Source organism: Lampetra planeri, chromosome 16 (genome assembly GCF_965212315.1).
Source record: "Lampetra planeri chromosome 16, kcLamPlan1.2.h2, whole genome shotgun sequence".
NCBI classification, from domain to species: Eukaryota; Metazoa; Chordata; class Hyperoartia; order Petromyzontiformes; family Petromyzontidae; genus Lampetra; species Lampetra planeri.
The window spans coordinates 11,672,692-11,692,592 of record NC_136122.1 but is presented as its reverse complement, the minus strand read 5'-3'; positions in this window follow the sequence as shown (position 1 = coordinate 11,692,592).

Here is a 19,901-nt window from a genome sequence, read left to right as displayed (position 1 = left end):
TACTATACACTACACTATACACTACGCTATGCACTACTATACACTACACTACTACATATCTGTCAATCCTTTATCAGTGCCTACTTCATCACAGACCAATTGAGACCTTATTGGTCACCCCGAGGCCCTTATGAATCTCAAAGTTCATCCTACGCACTACACTACTATATGTGGCACATTAGGAATGGACCACTCTTTTATTAAGTCCTGTGCAGTACATCAATGCACGTGTGTACACCAGCATGTGATGACTGAGTTGGGCCTGTGGGTGGTAGGCAGAGTTATTGATTCACCGGACGTGTACACCAGCCACGTGGTTAATGGCGACTAAGTGAAGATTGCTGTGTGTGACACCACGTGCAGTTGCATTCTACAGGCAAAGGACCCAAAGGTTGTTTTGGACCGTTATAGAAATGTTCTAGACTTGTTCTAGACTTCAAGCTTCGCTTTGAATTGCTAGTTTGTGATATATTCAATTGGACGGGTTTTAGCACTGTGCATTGTAAGGATGGTGTACTGTGTGTGCTGTTTTATTCAGACGCTGTCACCTTGACAGACCTGGTTTTCACCTGAGGACGGCTGCTTGCGTTGTGGCCAAAACGTCGTGAGAATTGTTTCATTATGTTTTATTATTTTTATTATTTTATTACTTGCCTTCTACGTGACTTTACCGAAAGAACCAAGAAGAAGAAGATGGTGTACTGTAGTTAATACTTGTAATTCTTAATTCTCTAACCCTAATACTGTTTATTCTATAACCATGCCCATGCACCCAGAGTATGACTACTTGCAATGCTATTGAGAATAGAACACATGGAAAGTAGTAAGTTGTACAATGGTGACAAATACAGTACGTATGCTGTACACATACAGTACAGATAATGGGTGTAAGATACCAATATAAGTGGATGGTATAGATAGACATACAGCTTAAGATTAAAGTAATATTCGAATAGCCGAAGTGCAAATGTTATTGTCAAAGACACAGATGGTTTATCAGTAGTAGAACCCACCAGCCTCCTGTATACCCGGAGAGGTAGGTAACATCTCGCCACCGATCGATGCTCTGTAACTTTTTTTGTAAGAGGGCGTTTTTTTAACCCGAGCCATTATCATCATCAGCACCAGTAGGCATGGTCAATCCACTGCTGGATGACTGCCTCTACCAAGCCTCTGCCATCTTTCAGGGGCTTATTGGCTGCCATGTAACAATCCACCGACTCCCACCTGCACGACCAGCTGATTTAGTGGATCCATGTCTTCTCCTTCCTGATCCTCCTCGGTATCACGGATGCGTTCCATTCCTTGGCAGTTCACTTCATTGCTGTCATCCCGTCTAGCGAAGTTGTCCGTCATGCCCCCACCCCACTCATTCTCTCAAAAACTGATTGAATTTGTCCCAAAAAAACCCGCGTGTGTTCTCTAATCCACGTGTTCTCTTTTGATTGTGTGGTTGACAATGTAAAACAATAGTTCCCCGATGGGTACAGCTCCTTCATGAGTGGAAAGTTAAAAGGCAAACGACAGTCGTGCGATTGTGGCCATGCAGATAGTGAATCACTGACGATTGTGTTCAACGTCGGGGATGGCACAACTACAGCGGGGTCAAGATGTCTTGTGACCCCTATTTAATTATCGAAAACTTAATATTTTTAAAGTAAGGTTTATTTTTAAAAAAATGAACATATCACGGGGCGGCGGGGTGGGGGGGATGTATTGGTGAATTAATTGGGGTGGGGGGGCACAATACATTTGGACCACCATGTACAATACAGTACGCGTACGTGAACACTGCTGAAGCCCCTCTCGGCGTGGCGAACAGGAACCTCGCGACGTTGGCGTTTACCTCCCGCATGTATTGCTGCCACGATACACAGCAGAAGAGCACACTCCCCCCCCCCCCCCCGAGCGAGAGAAACACTCAAATCACTGCACCGTCAATGTGCGCCGTACGGAACGCTGCCAGCGAAGGATGTGGGTTCACCGTACTTGTTTGTCGGGTCACAATGCAGCATGTGCGTGTTGTATTTATTTGAAACCACCGATGCTTGAGGTGTTCGAAGGGGGGGGGGGGGTAACACGCTCCCCGGCGCTTGCAATTTTTGCAGAAGTTCACGGTTCGAATCCGTGCGGTAACCCGGTGACCCGAGATCGATTGCCATGTTAACATCAGTGGCGAGTGATGTCTGGACTCGTGGCGTTCACCAACGTGCACTGACCGGCGTTGGTGGTCAAGTTGGGGGCCCAAACAACCCCAACGGCCGAAATATTGGGAGGCCTTCATCCATCAATGTAAATAATTCGTATTAAAACACGACTTCCCGGTAAACATGCCAAGCGTTGGTATGCGGTCGGAAACGTTGGATTGCTGGGGGTTGCTTGCTCTCCTACACGATACAGGCTTCCATGCCAAATAGGAGATCACGATGATCAACATTGCGTTTTCGATTTCAGGGCAAAATGTGGCTCATTGAATATAAGTGATGAAGTCTTCCCTTGTTGCGGCTTGGGCGTGACAGGAAGTTAACTCGCTAAAATGGAAACATTTCCTTTACTCAAAACGTATTCAGAATCGACGTCTCTGCGATGCTCCTCCACGTGAGACGGGGATCGATTTAGAGCGACACGGAGCCGCGGGCGAGCCCACTGCTGCACAAACAAGATTCCCCCCCCCCGTGCCGCCTTCCGAGAAATTAGGGGCTGGCCGATGTCACATCGGGGCAATGACAGCGATCCTGGGAAAGTGCTGTGGTGGTAGTGGGTGGGGGTCTTACGCGTAGACTCTCATTTAAATAACTTGGGAAGCGCGCGTAGTGGCCAGAAGGGATGATGGTTTTAGGAATTATTAAAGTGATTCTGTCCAAGGAGGAGGAGATCTCGTAAGAAGCGAGCTTTGCCCTGCTGGGGAAGTCACATGCATCAACATTGTATCTTCAATAAACCGCGAAACCCACACACACGGAAGGAGTATTATTATCGTGGCGGCCAAGGTATGAAAGAATGAAACGCGTCCCAAAGCCCATCCACCCAGGAGATGGAGCAATACATTGAGGTTGTTACATCACAGGGTCGTCGTAGGCTGTCTAGTGGCTTGGTTTCTGACGGGGGGGGGGGGGGGGATTTATCCAGCAGTGGATTGACCACGGCTACTTCTGATGGTTGATGATGATTGCACACAACACGTAGGAAGGGCGGGGGGGGGGACATCAAATCGTATCCACAGTGCGATTGCAATGTACTCTACATGAATATCATCGTGAATTTGATCATGGATATTACAGGAAACGATTCATCATCGCGCGCCACTGATGTGGCCACGCTCCAGTTGCAAGTGTACGGCACAGCAAGCAATGTGGACGTCGGCCGTAACTTCACGCACACACAACCAAAATGCCACATGTCGGTCAAGTCACCGGACGCAGCACCACGCAAATGCGTGTTCGAGATCGTGCATGCTGGAGGAATCCGATGAGCTATGAAGCGCTATTTTTTTCCACAGACGTGCAATATTTTTCTCCTGCCCCTTCTGGATTTCAGAACACCTCGACATCGCTTGCTTCCTGCCTTGCGTCAGATTTCGCTGCTGTTGCCAAATTGCTACCCGACCGGATGAGGACCGCTCACAGTCTAATCGTCACCACCACCATCTGGATTTGGGTCATCCTCTTGTCACAAAGTTGATATGTCATTCAAGGCCCACTCTTATTACAGTCGCATTACTATCACCACCACCACCACCATCGCTGTTTTTCTAAATAGAAAAAAATCTGAAATGATGCACGCAGCCATCGCATGTCGGCTGCTCTCACTCACTTGAGTGTAAGTGTGAATAAACTATTTTAAATATATTTTTTATATTGTCTGGTTCCACAGTTGACAGTCCTTTAATCACCGCGATCATCAGCACCGTCATCTGCTCTACTAACGCCTCTTTCACAGTCCCACCCTCCTCCTGCACACGTGACCTACCCATGGTACTAATTAAAGTAATCGTATTAATGAATGCCCATCGAAATGATAATATATTCAAAAATATATTTTTAAAGTGACAGTAACCCGTTATATAATTTCAATAATATAATCAATTAACAATATCTTTAACCTTACCCAAATATTGTAACAAACAAAAACCTTTTTTAAGCCGATACAATTATATAATTGTAACTTTTATAACTTTTGCCTTCCCACCCCCCAGGTGACTTTATAAACAGTTCAACTTTCAAAGTAACTAATAAAAATTATAACTGACACTATACACACCTAAATATAATTCAGGATAGTCTGTTTTCACCCACAATTGAATACATTCACCATATTTTAGCCCTGTAAATTACACTCAACCAGGAATCCAGGCAATCGGCAATATGAGCCTCTCCCTCCAATGAGTCAAACTCAAACCGGTTCACCTGCATGATTGGTCTGATGACGCCATGCCGTCTAATGCAGAACTCAGATCAGGAATTCCATTCACGCAATGAGAGCCCAGCTATGGCTAACGCCCGGTGATGCTGGATGCAGTGTTCAGCGAAACGCCATACCAACGTGTCAAAATGTACAACACTGTACCTTGGTTTTCGACGCAACCGGTTTGCTGAAAAACAATTACCAAATGTGCGCCACGCGACAACTTGATGAGTGTGGCTCTGTCGACTGGTGGAGGCCGCATAGCGCTAATTGACTCTATACTTACACGCTTTAACCCAACATAAATCAATTATGGGAACAAAAGTTGAATTCTGGTTGTTCAGAATCGTTTTCCAGAGGACATCTCCACCCCCTGGAAGATGGTTTTCCAAAGCAATACCGTATTATCCCGATTATAAACGATATGTTATTTCAAAACGGTCCCAAAGCTCTAGATGCATCTTACTTTCCGAAGCGTCTTATAATCCGCAAATACGGACGGTATGTAATAAAAAAAAACATCGTGTCAAATATTAAGATAGATGCGCAGAAAATATCTCCTTGATAGATGTATCTCTCTACACAAACATTAACTTATCCTTTTCAGTTTGATTTAAAACTTTCGTGACTGCGGGGATTCATATTCTTGGTTATTTCGGTAAAGTCACGTAGAAGGGAAACAATAAAATAATAAAATATAAAACAATACAATTATTTAATTGTTTCCCTTCTACGTGACTTTACCGAAAGAACCAAGAATATTATCCTTTTCAGTTTACGCAACACATCGGGCTCCTGTGAGTGAATAATTTCTGCAGCATTAAGTACACGCACAAGCAAAACTCTGGACTGCTTTCGAATTGCAGTACAGCATATCATCGGCAAAGTCATATTTGCTTGAACCAATTCCGATGAAGGGCTAGATGTCAAATCCAAAGGACGCAGCTCTTTCAAATATGGGTTCGATGCTCATTTGAAATGCGACTCCAACAATACAGGAGGAATAAATAGTGAGAGAGTCAGAGAGAACAAAAAAAATGTAACCCGTAAAAACAAAGTTTTTCACTCTAAATCCTTTATATGCGTGGCGGCTAGAGTCCTCTCGTCCTCTGGCTTGAGATGGCTGCCACCTATGGGTCAGATGATTGCCTGCCACCATTAAGCAATTGGTAATTAGATATAATTTTTTGTTTCCTAAAAAGTGTAAAGTTATGGAAAAAAATTTTCACGAAAATAAATTGTCACGCACAACGAGTCTGTGTGCAAAATGTCAGCTCGATTGGATCACGGGAAGTGGGTTAAAAAACGACCGAAAGATTTGCACGGTCGTAAGCGCGCAAGCAAGCAAGCAAGTGAACTTAATATAAAGGATTTAAAAAGACGTGTAACCGTTTCTATGGGGATCTCATTAAGTCAGCAGGGTTGGGTGTCTTCCAGCACTGGAGCTCCAGAGTGAACTTTGCTAATTTTCAGCTCTACAATGGGCTGTGCTGCGAAGTTTGAAGCCAGGTTAAAAGTAGCCGTAGCAGCAAGTGTGCAGAGAGGCAAGGGTTTGCTGGAGCAGGGGGGTAGGGTCTGGTTGATACCTCGTGGAGATACACAAATAAACATCAACATATTTGAGCCATAAAAGAATGTCTTACAATTCCCGGAAAGGATGAGACATACATCTACAACAAAACCCAGCGATTTTAATCTGTACTGTTTCCAGGAATACTGGTAGGTTTCCCTGGACGGGTACCGTATGCTCTGGATTAGAAGATAGATTTTATTTTCTGGTACTTTAAAACAAAAGCTGACATGCGTATCATAATCCAGTAGGTGTGTGTGTGTGAGAGCAGGTTCATTTAACTTTACTATCATCGGGCACACGTTTGTGGTGTGCCTTACTTTCAGGAAAGTCTTATAAACTGGAGACTACCCCAAAACGAAGATGACATCCTGGGAAAAGCATGACGGGGGTATCAGCTCTGGAGCCCAACTGGAGCCAGAGATGAGCTACTGGAGTCAGCCTGGAGCCGGAGCTGAGCTACTGCATTTCAGCCAGCAAAGCTGGATCACTGCCAACCCGCAGCCACAGAGCACACTGGGGCTGATTCATGAATGCCTATGACACACAAAGTGCGCATTGTCTTACGCAAGACTATCTTCCATTCACTCTTTTTTTAAATTCCAAATTATCGTAAAAATTGCGTTTTATATATGTGGTACTAAAGCGCCTCTATATGTATTGCGCCACATATACTGTGTCGTGTATATGAATCCACGACTAGATGTAGGGTCCTCCTCCATACCTTGCAGGTCGTGCGGGTTCTTTCACTTCACCGCTGCGCTAAGCTGGTCAGTGCGGGTTGCGGACGATTGGGAGCATCGACCCAGGAGCATAGAAACTACAGTACAACAATGGATGTTGCTGCTTTTTCCTCTGCGTCTAGCAACCTCAATAATAATAATATGCATTCACTACAATTGGTATCCCTTGTCAAGCCATTTACGGATGAAGCCCCCTCCACGCCGTATCGATGATGGAGGTTGTTTGTCGATGCTTAAACGACGATGGGTCAGTGTGTGAAGGGGGAGTGGAGGGACAGGGCGGTGTGGATTCAGTACCGGTTTAGATATTACTCACCACCAACTTTATCCCTGGCTAGGGATCAAACTCAGGTGGCCGGATTTGTAGCGCGGTGCGGCTGAATTTATGTATACTTACTGTACCTACTTTTGCGCGTCTATTTTTAGTGACTTGCTTACCTTTCGTATACTTCTGGATCATCGGTTTGTGCAGGGGCGGTTTCTTCATTAGGGCGATTGGGCGACGCACCACCAATGTCATTCAACCACAGAGTCACGCTAGCCGTCACTGTGCCTCTGGATATAGTCCAATCAGCGTCATGTCACGTTCTGTGGAGTACCGCCTCTTTTTGGGCGATTTCACTCCGGCTGAGAATCGCCCCGAGTGGCCCCATAGACTTACATTCAAATATGTTTTTTTTCGACTGGGGGGCGCTGCAATGCATTCTCTATGGCTTCCGGGAGGGCTCGCCATAACGTGCTTACGTCATCATACGTAAGCACGTTTCATCCAACAATATAATTTATCGCCACCTAGTGGAATCTTTAATAAAAGAAACTTGAGTAGTTTGTATTAATAGTGAGTATAGAAACAAACAAGATGTATTATAAGAGTCACTTTATTTTTCATTAATATTAAAGAAGTGAAGTTGCCTTTACATGCTTAAGCTGTTAATTTATCCATGGCATGGGTGGACCTTATCCTTATCAATCATCCATACATTTGCCCCCCCTGAGAGATTTTGCAGGAGCCGCCACTGGGTTTGTGTATTGTTTGTTTTAACTTGTTTACCTGCCCCTAATGGGAATCTGTTAAAGAAGAGCTTCATAGCTCATCGGATTCATTCTCCAGTCGAAGTAAAGATTCTGTTTTTGATATTTCTCAATCAAGTCTTCACTTATATCCTTTTCACTCCAAATGGACAACACACAACGCCGATACGAGCCAGCAGATGGCAGGCGCGCGTTTACAGTTTGCGATGTATCTGTTGGACTATACAGGACTATATCGTGCGGGGATGTAGCCAACGTGAATTGCAACCGATGTGGATGTCCTGGGATTCGCTTTCCATTGACACTCACAGGCCTTCTTTCAATCAACAACAATAATGAGATAACATTCATAACAATCTTCTTGGTTCTTTCGGTAAAGTCACGTAGAAGGGAAATAATAAAATAATAAAAATAAAACATTATAAAATAATTCTCACGACGTTTCGGCCACAACGCAAGCAGCCGTCCTCAGGTGAAGAACAGGTCTGTCGGAAAGACAGCGTCTGAATGGGCACCACCAGGCTTGTCAGCGTATATTTAAGCTGGTTTGGAGGGGGGAAGGGGCGCCTTGACAAAGGAATTTGCATATCAAGAGGAATTTAGCATATTTATGGGAAATGCAGATATGGGATTAGTCACTACTTGTGTACTTCTACGTGACTTTACCGAAATAACCAAGAAGATGAATCCCTGCAGTCACGAAAGCTTTAAATCGAAATTCACAACAATCTAACATACCACCACCGATGTGACGCATCAGCGCTAATCACGTACAGAATCTGCTGAAACCCACACGCGCATTTACTGGAACGTTTGCGATCGTGCCACGTGTTGCGCCGCGAGCCTTCGTGACCACGAACGCATGAGTCACGTCCAAGGTGAGCCCACTTGTTGATACGAAAGATACACCAACTATTGTCGGTCCTTGGGGATTAATAGAAGTAAGACGATATACAAGACGCCCCCGTTCCATATCCGTCTGGCCGCATAGAAAAAAAAAACAAGTATTGTGTTACACAGCCCATCGGCCTTCTTCGAGTGCATGATCCAGCAGCATTGGTTCAATGCAAGCCAACTCTGGACCGGTTAACACGTTCAGTGTCTCATCAGCAGTCAAGCTTCGCTTCATTCATTGCTGGCGAACCGCCGATGTTACAGGGAAAGAACTTGGATCACTGACGACCACTTGCGGGGCGGTGGGTGCACGGTCGGTAACGAGGTTTATACATCATCAGCTGTGCACGGTTCCAGAGCCGGAGCTAAGCTAGTGCGGGGCCTGTAGCATATGTTATAAAGGGGCCATAAATAAAAAAAAAGGCATAAATATTCAAACACAAATGTCTAACTTGCATAGTAAAGTAATTGTATTTTTTAATTTGCTATACAGCCAGAAAATACGACAAATCCCTAACCTTAAACACCCAGTCGTTCATAAAAGTGGAAGGCAGTATAGTACTATAGTAATAGAGCAAGTGCAGAATCACGGAACCGGAATTGATAGCTTGAAAGCATTTAGCGCGGGGCCCTTAAAAGTGCGGGGCCCGTAGCTACTTATGTAGCTACTTTTGCTACTGAGACAATCCGGCACTGCACGTTTCCTCTAATAGGCGACACTGAGGGAGATGACCGAGGGGGCTAGTTGGGTGTGGGTGGGCTGGAGGTGAGAGCAGAACATGGCGATGGTGGTGGTGGTAGTGGAGGTCACGGTGGTCTTGCCATTCCACGCGGGTTTCGCTGTCACCGCGGGTCCCAAAATGTTAAGCCGTTACACAAACACGGACTCTGATTTACGAGGCAGGCTGACCGTGCCCGTCGGCGTTTGTTTTTCTTGCTCCTCCCAACTCCACGAGCTCCGATAACAAGACCTGCGCACACGTCGTGGTCACGGTGATGGTCAAAGCGGCGGCGAGAAAGACCATGTTCCATTCACTGCAGGATGAATGGCAGCCTAAGGTGCCCGATATCTTTGGATCGCCTTCTACGAGGTACTCCCAGGGCAAGGCTCATTTCCTGGGCTGATTGGGCTTTTTGCCAGTGCAGATTCCAAGCTTTGGAACGCTTTGTCTCTGATAATTATAAGACAAGCAGAATCGTTAGATATGTTTAAGTCCGTTCTTGAAACGTCACCTCCTGAAATTGGCATTTGCCCCCTAGTTCTGGCCGTTCTGTTTATGTCCTGCTTTCCATAAGCGGTACATCGGCAACCTACGGCATGCAATCCGCCGTACAAATGTCAATGATTGTCTCCCCCGCTTCTCTGCGATGCAACAATCCACCCTCGCACCCGCACAGGAGCTCATCGCTCCACCTCGGCCCTCTTGGGCGGCGTTTCCCCTCCTTTGGCTGCCACTCCGTCGTTAGTGCCGTCCACCATCGGGGCGGCAGCCCCAGGCCCCGCGCTTTGGGGGGCCGCGCGCTTCGACATCACGGCGTCCGATGTAATGCTTCCAGTTTAGTTTGAAGGCGTCGGCGGGGGCGGGGGGGGCAACACGGTGGGATTTGCCCCGGGTCTCGCGTCCCTCTATAGACGGCCCTGCTTTGAGTTATGACTTATCCTGCCCGAGCCCACTTTACTCTTATTAACGGTCAATGTGACGATGTCTCTGTGTGTGTTTGTGTATCCAACTTGCCCGTGTTCACCAATTCGCGTGTTGCTCTCTGCACGCCACTCTCTCTGGCGATGCCGGCCGTATAAGAGGCTCTCGCGAGGGTGTTTTAATTTGTTTTAAAGCGTCGCGAAGGATGGCCAATGTCAAATGACGCACGCCACACGCACGTGTGTGTGTGTGTTGCTTTATAGACAAGCGAAACATTCCTGCTACTTCACGTCAAGCATGGTGACCCCCCCCCGCCCGTGTCACCCAGGGGTGGAGGGGAACTTTCCAGAACCTATGGCAAGTGGCTCTGGCAGCACGCTCAGCGCATGTATAGCCTCTCTGCCCCCAACTATACAGCATCTATATATACACACACACACGTGTGAACCCGTAATTTACAACGCACCCCGCGGTGAATGTGTGGCGTCATCTGCCCCTTACGTCTCATGGGAGGCGATCACCTCAATTGCCCTGTTGGGCCACCTAACCAAAGCATTGCCATCACCATCATCATAGTTACAATCATCTTCATGGGGGATAGCAATTATATCGTCATTATCATTGTTATTATTACAATCGTTGCAATAATTGACCTCATGATCATCGTTATGGACGTGATTATAATCTCATCATCAAGGTGTGATCATTATCAAGGAGTCATCATCATGGGTGTCATCATTGCCATCATCATGGGTGTTATGATTACAGTCACCATCATCACGGGTGTCATCATCATCATCATTGAGGATAGCATGCAATTTACCATCTTCATAGGTAACGTGGCCTAGCAGCGGCGCGTTCGCCGCTTGTTACGAGGGGATTCACGGTTCGAATCCAGCGTTCGCCCTGGTTATCACTGCGGTTGTAATAACCGTACAAATGCTACGCGGCGTCCTGCTTCACAGTGGATTGTTCACGATCCCCTGACGTCAAAGGGCCAGGAGGAGGCCGTTGTGTGCCGGTGAAATGGGCACAATCTGGCAAATAAAATCTGTACATTCTCAATTGGGATTGCAGACAGCAATCATCGCCCTCTACGGACAGACAACTGCCCGTTGGCAGGTTAGGCGATGAATCGCCTTGTGCTCACGGGGACAGCCGTAACTGGAGGTGCCCTTTAACAATGCTGAGATGAGATGCGATGCAAATCACTCCGAGATGCCCTGTTGAACAGGAGGGCGCGATTTCTAAAACAAATCTTTACTACCATTGTCATCACATGGGTGTTATACTCATCATTGATGTGCTATCATCATATGAGTCGATCAGTGCTTCTCTCGTAGCCGGGGGGGGGGGGGGATTGAGCGATATTTCTAAGTGGAGGTGAGTGTGAGCGAGCCAGTGGATGGCATCAGGAGTGGTCGCCTGGCGTGTGAGTGAAACGATCGGAGCGCGTTGTGGCGTTACAGAGTGGTCCATGGTTTGACTTCTGTGGTCATGACCCGTGGCCTTTCGTTAATTTTTCATCGGTGGTGGAGATTGTTGATGCTTTATCATCAAGGTGCGTCATCAACGTCACCGCATTGTTCAATACCAAATCGTACTTAAGTCACGTCTCAAAGCGCACAAACAGGTTCTGCACGTGCAAATGAATGTGACCATCAATCAAGTAGCCAGCTATGAACAGCACCTGAAGGATTTTTCATTTAATCGAGTTGAGAACTCCTAACCGTCAACGCCTCATCCAACCAGTAACTGTCCATAATAGAGGTTTTTGGGTTAGAAAAAGAGAAGAAGAATAGTTTACGCGTGAATTCCGTAATGATTGCCAACGTACGTTTTGTCTTTGAAAGCATTTCACCTTCAGCGTGGAAGCTGTCGGGGCGAACGCGTTTGCATGTTGGAAAATAGTCCACTTTGCTCTGGATCTTAGGTTGAGGGAACTCTTGGGCCATCAGGGCAAGTCTCTCATTAGTAACACGACTTCACACTAAAGTTTGGTTCGCCTCTGAGCATTTTTACAAGCGCTATAGTGTCCCCCCAGTTACAAACTGACCGAGCGAATGCATAAACTCTTACAACATAAGTTTACGTTTCACACACACACACATTATTGCACAAGACCAATACCGTCATCGTTAAACACGGAGCTCCAGAGGGAGGGACACGACCCAGAGGCCTGACTTTGACCGAGTAACACGCGTAAGTGCGCGCGCGCGTGCGCGTGGCAGTGGAAATGTGACAGCTGAGAGCCGAGACGAAGAGCGAAAGCGCAAAGAGAGGAACGAGCCATTCGGCACTCCGGAGTACACAAGCAGGGCTCTGTGTGGTCCTAATGAATTGTGCTGTGATCAGTCGAACACAATCTGCCCGTGCCGACTCGCGCGACGGGGAACGTGTTGTTTCACTGTCGAATTCTGTTGGTGCAATATTTTCGACGCGGTTGTTTTTGCACCTATTTCTATTTGCTTCGTTTTGTTTGCATTTACGGTGAGCACGGTCACTCTCGCAACCCTGGTCCCGAGATTGGTCACCTGGTTAAATAATTCTAGATTTGAATATGAATCTGGTTAAATAAAATAATCGGAGATTAGTGTCTGGAGGTGAACAAATGTCTGTACAAGAAACAACGGTGTGATTGTGGACGATGACGGTGATGATCGCGATGATGGAATTGTATTGCTCATGATACAATTCATGATGATTGAATTGTGTTGATGTTAACTTGGGTAGTGATGGTTTGATAAAGAGGTATTGTTGATATTAATGCAATGGTGGTTATAATATCCACATTATTCACCAACGATGATGTTCCTAAAACTCACTCATCTCTATGTCTACAAATCCTTTCCCTCTCCGGCCACTGAATGACATTGAACGCTAAACTCCTCCATTCACATCTACCGACGATCATGATGATGATGCATCACAATTAAATATTTTTACTCGCCAAAAATGTACTCCAAAGTCCGTATTCCCACGCTGCCATGAACATTGCTCCCTGCTCATAACCTTACGCCGGCCCTCGCCCATTGTATGCAAGTCCACAATACCATGGCGAGTACCAGTCTATTTTTTTTATTGTTGTAGCACAACCAGAGTAAAAATTTACGCACAATACAATTCATCACTGCTATACGTGCACAAAGACACAGATCCCCCTTATAGCCTTCACAGACTGTTGGGGCAAGTGCTGTTAGCGAGCACCTATGAAGGCCGGCACGGCACGCGAGGGGGTGGGTGGCCAACACCACGCCCGGCCGCCTTTGTCTCGCTCGTGGCGATGTTTACACATGGCGCCAGGTACTCATTTGAGGCTGAGTCGACCTAGAGGAGGCCCAGAACCGGTGCAAATAATCGCCTTCGGTGTTGGTAGCCGTGAGCGGGAATCGAACTCGGGGTCGCAGGGTTTGTAGCGCAGCGTTGCGCTCACCACCACACTGCCAGGGCTTATTTCTCGCTCGATATTTTCCGGAACGCTGCCAAAGGCTGGTTTGGAGTAGGGGTTGGGTTTATTTTTTGCTAAGCGTATGCACAACCATTACACCTATCCGTAATAACCCCATATTATTGTACCCCACATCCCTGTCATCCTGCGAACTGATTCATTCAGTGAAAACTAACAAGAACGACGTTCGGCAAGTTGGACGCTGCGCGACAAAAAGAATTCCCGGACTCTCTTGGCTGTAATGAAACGCACGGTTGGCTACGTACGGTACGAAAGAAGATCAACACACACACATGTACGCACACACACACACACATCCAGCTGTCAGTCATAGCTTTCCATTCTTGCGTTTGCCCCCTGTGCCCGGACAGCCTCGTGTTTACGTAGGGGTCCAGTTACGTGCGAATGGCCTTGGCCCACTCCCCCACCTCCTCCCCGACCACCACCCCACTCCATTACCGCGTGCCTCTCGCCTAATTGCGATAAGCTCAGCCGCCCAGAGACGGCCACTCACTTTTGTTCCAAGGGTCTATTTTTTGCTGGCACCCAAAATTCAACATAGCACACAACTCACTCTCCCGCCCGCCCGCCCGCCACCACCCGCCTCTTATCATCAGTGCCACCACCTCCTAACCTGTACCACCCCCTCGCTCCCCCCCCACTCCACGATACGGCAATAAAGAGAGAAGGGGACGCGGTGTGTCCGCTTAGTCGCCTGCGACCAGCGACAGTTCCTCGCCGCTTGCTTGCCATCAACCACAGGTAGCCAGAGCGGCGTCTGCTGTTGCGTGTTGCGCGCGTTAGAGCCCCGACCAGAGATCTCATCCTGTCGGTGCCACCTGATGTGGCATCACTTTGAAACTGTGCCACTTTCTCTTCGCGCGGTGGCCGATAACAAAGGGGGGTGAATGATGTGATAACCGTGTGAACTGAGTGGGTTATCAAGTGATACACTCATCCATACATGTATATGTATCGGTGCTACTAACGTTTTGCTTACGTTAGGTCGTACCAATGTCTGTTCTGGCCCATGGGGTGTGCGTGTCTGTATAGCCATGCTTGCCAACGCTAACCGATTTAAGTGGTGGTGCTGCTGATTTTCAAAACCGTTTTTTCCACCTACCGATTTGCAACACATTACACTTTTTTAGAAGCTTGTGTTTGGGGTAAATTTAGCTGTAAATGAGTCAGTCTATACTAATGGTCAACATTGTTTGTTCTAAGATATCTAACCTGATGTAATATTTGGAATTGGCACCTTAATATCTCTCGTGTTGTTATATTGAGTTGTTGTTAGAACGTTCGTACCCACCTCGACTGGACATCTATTAAAATATCTTTATAGCTCATCGGATTCCCCCAGTATAAATACATATTCTCATTCTGATTTGCAAATTTCGTTATTAAAAACCATTTTAAAAATGTGTTTCCAACCTATATAGGCTGTAATGTCTTTGATGTGGCAAAATTGTGAAATTTGTGTATTTTTTTGGATGTTTCTATGAAGATGGAGACTCAGCTATGAATTTGTATACCCAACGGTCGGGTCGTCACCCTTCTAGAACATGAGAATATCAGTCACTCGTGCTCAATCAGTGTCTACATTGCACGTCCGTGTGCGCAACTTCACTCGGCGTGACCATTTGCAAAGTGGCTCCGTGCACAGAAGTTTGTGTCGGTTAGAGTTGCATTGCTATCGTCATGACGTGTGCCGTTGTCATTATCCATTTAACATGTTTCGTTTGCAAAGCAAAAAAATTACCCCCGACCTCGACGCCAATCGAATGTCTAAAATGAACAGCTGGTACGGCGTGTTAACATCAGCATCTGGGGATACAAAGGCGGCCGGGCACGGTACTCGCTGCACCCCCCCCCTCTGGATCGTGGCGTCGCAGAATGGTTTAGGATGTCGGCGGCGACAAGGGGAGATCGTCATCTAGCAGTGGATAGACCACAGCTCATGCCGATCATTAGGATTTGCTTTGTCAGATAGCGAGGGACAAATGCCCCTTGCATTGATAGAGACGGGGGTTCACCTAGTTTTATACAGCGTGTCACAAGTTAAAATATTAATTAGCTAGTGACAAACTTTGATTTAAAGCTTTCGTGACTGCAGGGATTCATATTCTTGGTTCTTTCGGTAAAGTCACGCAGAAGGGAGATAATAAAATAATATAAATGTAAAACAATAAAAAATTCTCACGACGTTTCGACTGCAACACAAGATCAGCTAGTGACACTTGATTAGGAAACGTTGTTGTATGACGCTTCTAGCGACTTAAATGACCGCTATTGAGCAAGGTGATTGAGGCTGGTACATCACGCGGGAGGTTGGTCGTCTGGCCAGCACACCAAGCCCGACCGCTTTTGTCTCCCCAGTGTCAGCTGCTGCATCAGGTACTCCGATTTAAAGACATCCGCGGAGGTTCAGGACATCTGCGTTTGCAAACGAGATATGTTGGTACATGATGCGCGTACGAGACACTTGAATAGCGTCCCGAATGCAGCGAGCGGTGGTGGCGCATTAATTAGAACACTGCGCTCTGAGCCCGGAAACGTGAGTTGCCTTCCCGACCATGGCTAACGACAGTGGAGGGTGGCATCTGAAGCGTTCCTGTCGCACGCAATATAAGTTACTGCAAGTACACGGGATTCCCTCGCTTTGTGCGGTAGATGCGTTCGAAGAAAAGGGCGCACAAAAGCGAAACCGCACGAGATCGCTGCCTGCCGAGGAGCGCACACAGTACACACACACACAGTACACACACACAGTACACACACAGTCCACACACACAGTACACACACAGTACACACACACAGTACACATACACAGTACACACACATACGGTACATATAGCACACACAATGTTGTCCCACATCCAATTCAAACCGCAGAGTAGTGCGACTTTTGGGTAGAAATAGATTCATAATAGAGGTTTTTGGGGTTAGATCGCGAAATAGATTAGCTACATATACGCGAAATCGCACAAAACTAACCCGCAAAAAGCTGCCGGTGGCAGGAAGGATTGTGATACCGATGGCAGGAAGGAGTGTGATATCGATCACAGGAAGGATTGCGACACCGATGGCAGGAAGGATTGTGATACCGATCGCAGGAAGGATTGTCACACCACTTTTGCCAAACAGCAGATGGGCTCCGCCTTGCCAGAGCGCGGGGTCGGGTTTCACAGGGTCGTTTCGGATAAGGGTGGCGGAGGTGAGCAAACGCATAGCTCAGTAACGTCAGCAAGAGGCGACAGCTTCAACAGATTAACTGGCGCTCATCGGCTGTCAAAGATGAATTCAGACATCGACGAGGCGTTTGAGTGTTATAATTATCGTGGTGGTGGTGGTGGTGACGATGGCGATGCTGCGGTGGTGTAACGGTCGGCACGCTCGACTTGAAATCCAGAGGTTGGCGGCTCGATTTCATCTTCCGGCGCGGTAGCCAAAACGTCGGGCATGTTGCTTACCGACCCTGACGCCTGCTATATTATTTGGAGTTTGCGTGTTTCTCTCCCCGTGGTCGCGTGGGGTTTTTTTTCCAGGCACTCCGGTTTTTCCCTTCTCCATTTAGATTCAATATCACGCGTTTAGAGTATTTGGCTGCAATACGTTTACGCGTGATAAGCTACTACGGTGAGCTATCATTTGTGACAACAAGGTCGCTTTTGAAAAAGAGCTACATAGCTCAGTGGGCCTTATCTGGTAAAATGAATAATTATTTAGTTTGAACTTTTATTGTATCCCCTCCGACTGCCTCTGTGCACCCAGTGGGTTAACGAGTTTAATTCACAGCGTCTTGTGTAAATGTTGTTAATACTGTAACGATAATTGAAAGGGGGAAAACCCTGACGTTTCGGCCCACTGGCCTTGTTCAGGAAATTGTAATGAGGAAGGTTAACCGAAGATTAGTTACGAACATGGCCATGACAGTGACCACAATGTGTTATTTAAATGTACGATTTAATCTGCCATCAAATGATAAGAAAAAAAGGAAAACATTCATTTCTCACGCGCAGTCACTGAGAACGACACTGATAATTGTAATAGTTGATAATAATCATGTTGTTGATTTCATAAAAGCGACGTCCCTGACGAAATCTCAAATGCGCTGTACAGAAAAGTCCTCCAAAATATAAATACATTCATAAGGAAATGAAGACTGATAATAACAAGAATAACTACACTCCTAAATGCCAATAGACAATTGGAATAACTACGATATAATAACAACAACATATCACACGTCCGGGTAAAATCCACGAAGGCTACAGGAAGTGCCAATTCGTAAAAATAGGTTTACCAAGCTGGATGTAAAAACAACTTTTTATTTGACCAGGTAAGGCCCACTGAGCTATCGAGCTCTTTTTCAGAAGCCACAAATGATAGCTCAACGAACTGGATAATCACGTCGAAATTTATAGCAGCCAAATACTATAAACGCACGTCTATTCTAAATGTGGAGGGAAACACCAGAGGACCCGGAGAAAAATATACGCGACCACGGGGAGAGACACGCAAACTCCAAATATACAAACTTCAGGGGTCGGGATCGGACCCACGCCCTCCTCCACACCAGGCGAAGTGGCTAGCATCTCGCCACCGTGGCTCTGCTAACAGTCACAATGCCTGGCACAGGGCTGATACATAGCAGCGTGCCCACCGCAGTCTGGGGCGCAATAGCAGCAGGATTCACGATCACCCAGCGTTCGCCTCTTTGAGGTGAGGTCGGTGTGGACAGCAGCCTGGAAATCCAGGGAGCGTAAAAGGCGTGGAGGGAGTGCAGCGTGATGAGGATGAACAGCAATCCTCCAGAGTCGGCTGCGTAAGACAACGGTACGCCGGTCATGTTAATTGGGGCCAATTACGACCGACACAGAATACGTGGACAGGAATAGAGGGGCTGCGAATGGAATGTCGGTAAATTTGAATGATGCCAACGATCTTCGGAAAATTTGATGGCGGCGACTTTTGGGCGGGTGACGGAGACTTGCCCAAGGGTGATGGCGTAAGCGAATGGCGATGCGAGCGAGCTTCTCGCATTCGACGACCACGTGGGAGCGGTGGCGCAGTGTACATATGAGCTCGGCAACCAGAGTTAGATTCCCTGCCACGGTTAATTAGCAGTGGCGGCGAGCGACGCCTGAAGCCGTTGTGTGCTTCCACCACCCCGCAGCCCCCGGTCGCTTCTATCCCCACACCCCCACCCCCACTCCCCCACACCCCTACTCGCCCAAACACCCCCATTCCCCCTCACTCCCCCACTCCCCAACACCCCCACACCTCCATTCCCCCCCATTCCTCCACTCTCCACACCCCCACACCCCCACTACCCCCCCCCCACACCCCCAATCCCCCACACACCTACTCCCCCATACCCCCACTCCCCCACCCCCCACACCCCCACACCCCACTCCCCCACACCCCCACTCCCACCCACACCTCCACTCCCCCACTCCCCCCCACATTACCACTCCCCCAAACACCCACCCCCCCCACACCCCCACTCCCCCACTCCCCATTCCAGACGTCCACTCCGCCAGGGGAATGTGACATTGTGAAAGTGCTCAGCAGGACTCCCTCCCCAGGCGAGGCGGCCGTGGTTATTTTTTGCCCCCTCCCCTCCCACGACAATCGGCCTCGTGGCTCGGGCCCCATACATGGCGAGCAATTCTTTCTCGAAGGGGGGATGGGGGGAGGGGGATCCAAAGATTGCTGGGAGCTGGGTGCGTTGGTGGGGGGAGGTGATGGTTACAATCGTAGCGCGATTGTTTCGCGTTCCATTGGAACTCGGGCTGCTGCTGCTGATGACGATGACGATGGCGCTGTCGTGCGACGTTGCCGCATGATGGGTGACCGACATCCCGCACGCGTTGCCCGACTACACAGTTCGAATTTCAGGCAGACACACGGACACATGGCCCAGCGTAGTAAGAGATGAAGGAATCCTGGAAGGATAGATGGATTGACGGACAGGCAGGCAGGCACATAGAACCCCTGCTTGTAGACTTAAGATGTATCCATATAAATGATCGTTGGGGTGACAGAACGATGTCGGGACAGCCAGCCAGAGTTGAGTAGAGTCGCCCCGATTTCACCCAGAGCTCTATAGACCGCTAAACAACTCGTAGTTGGTGTGGGACGTGGTGTAACCATGATGTTGC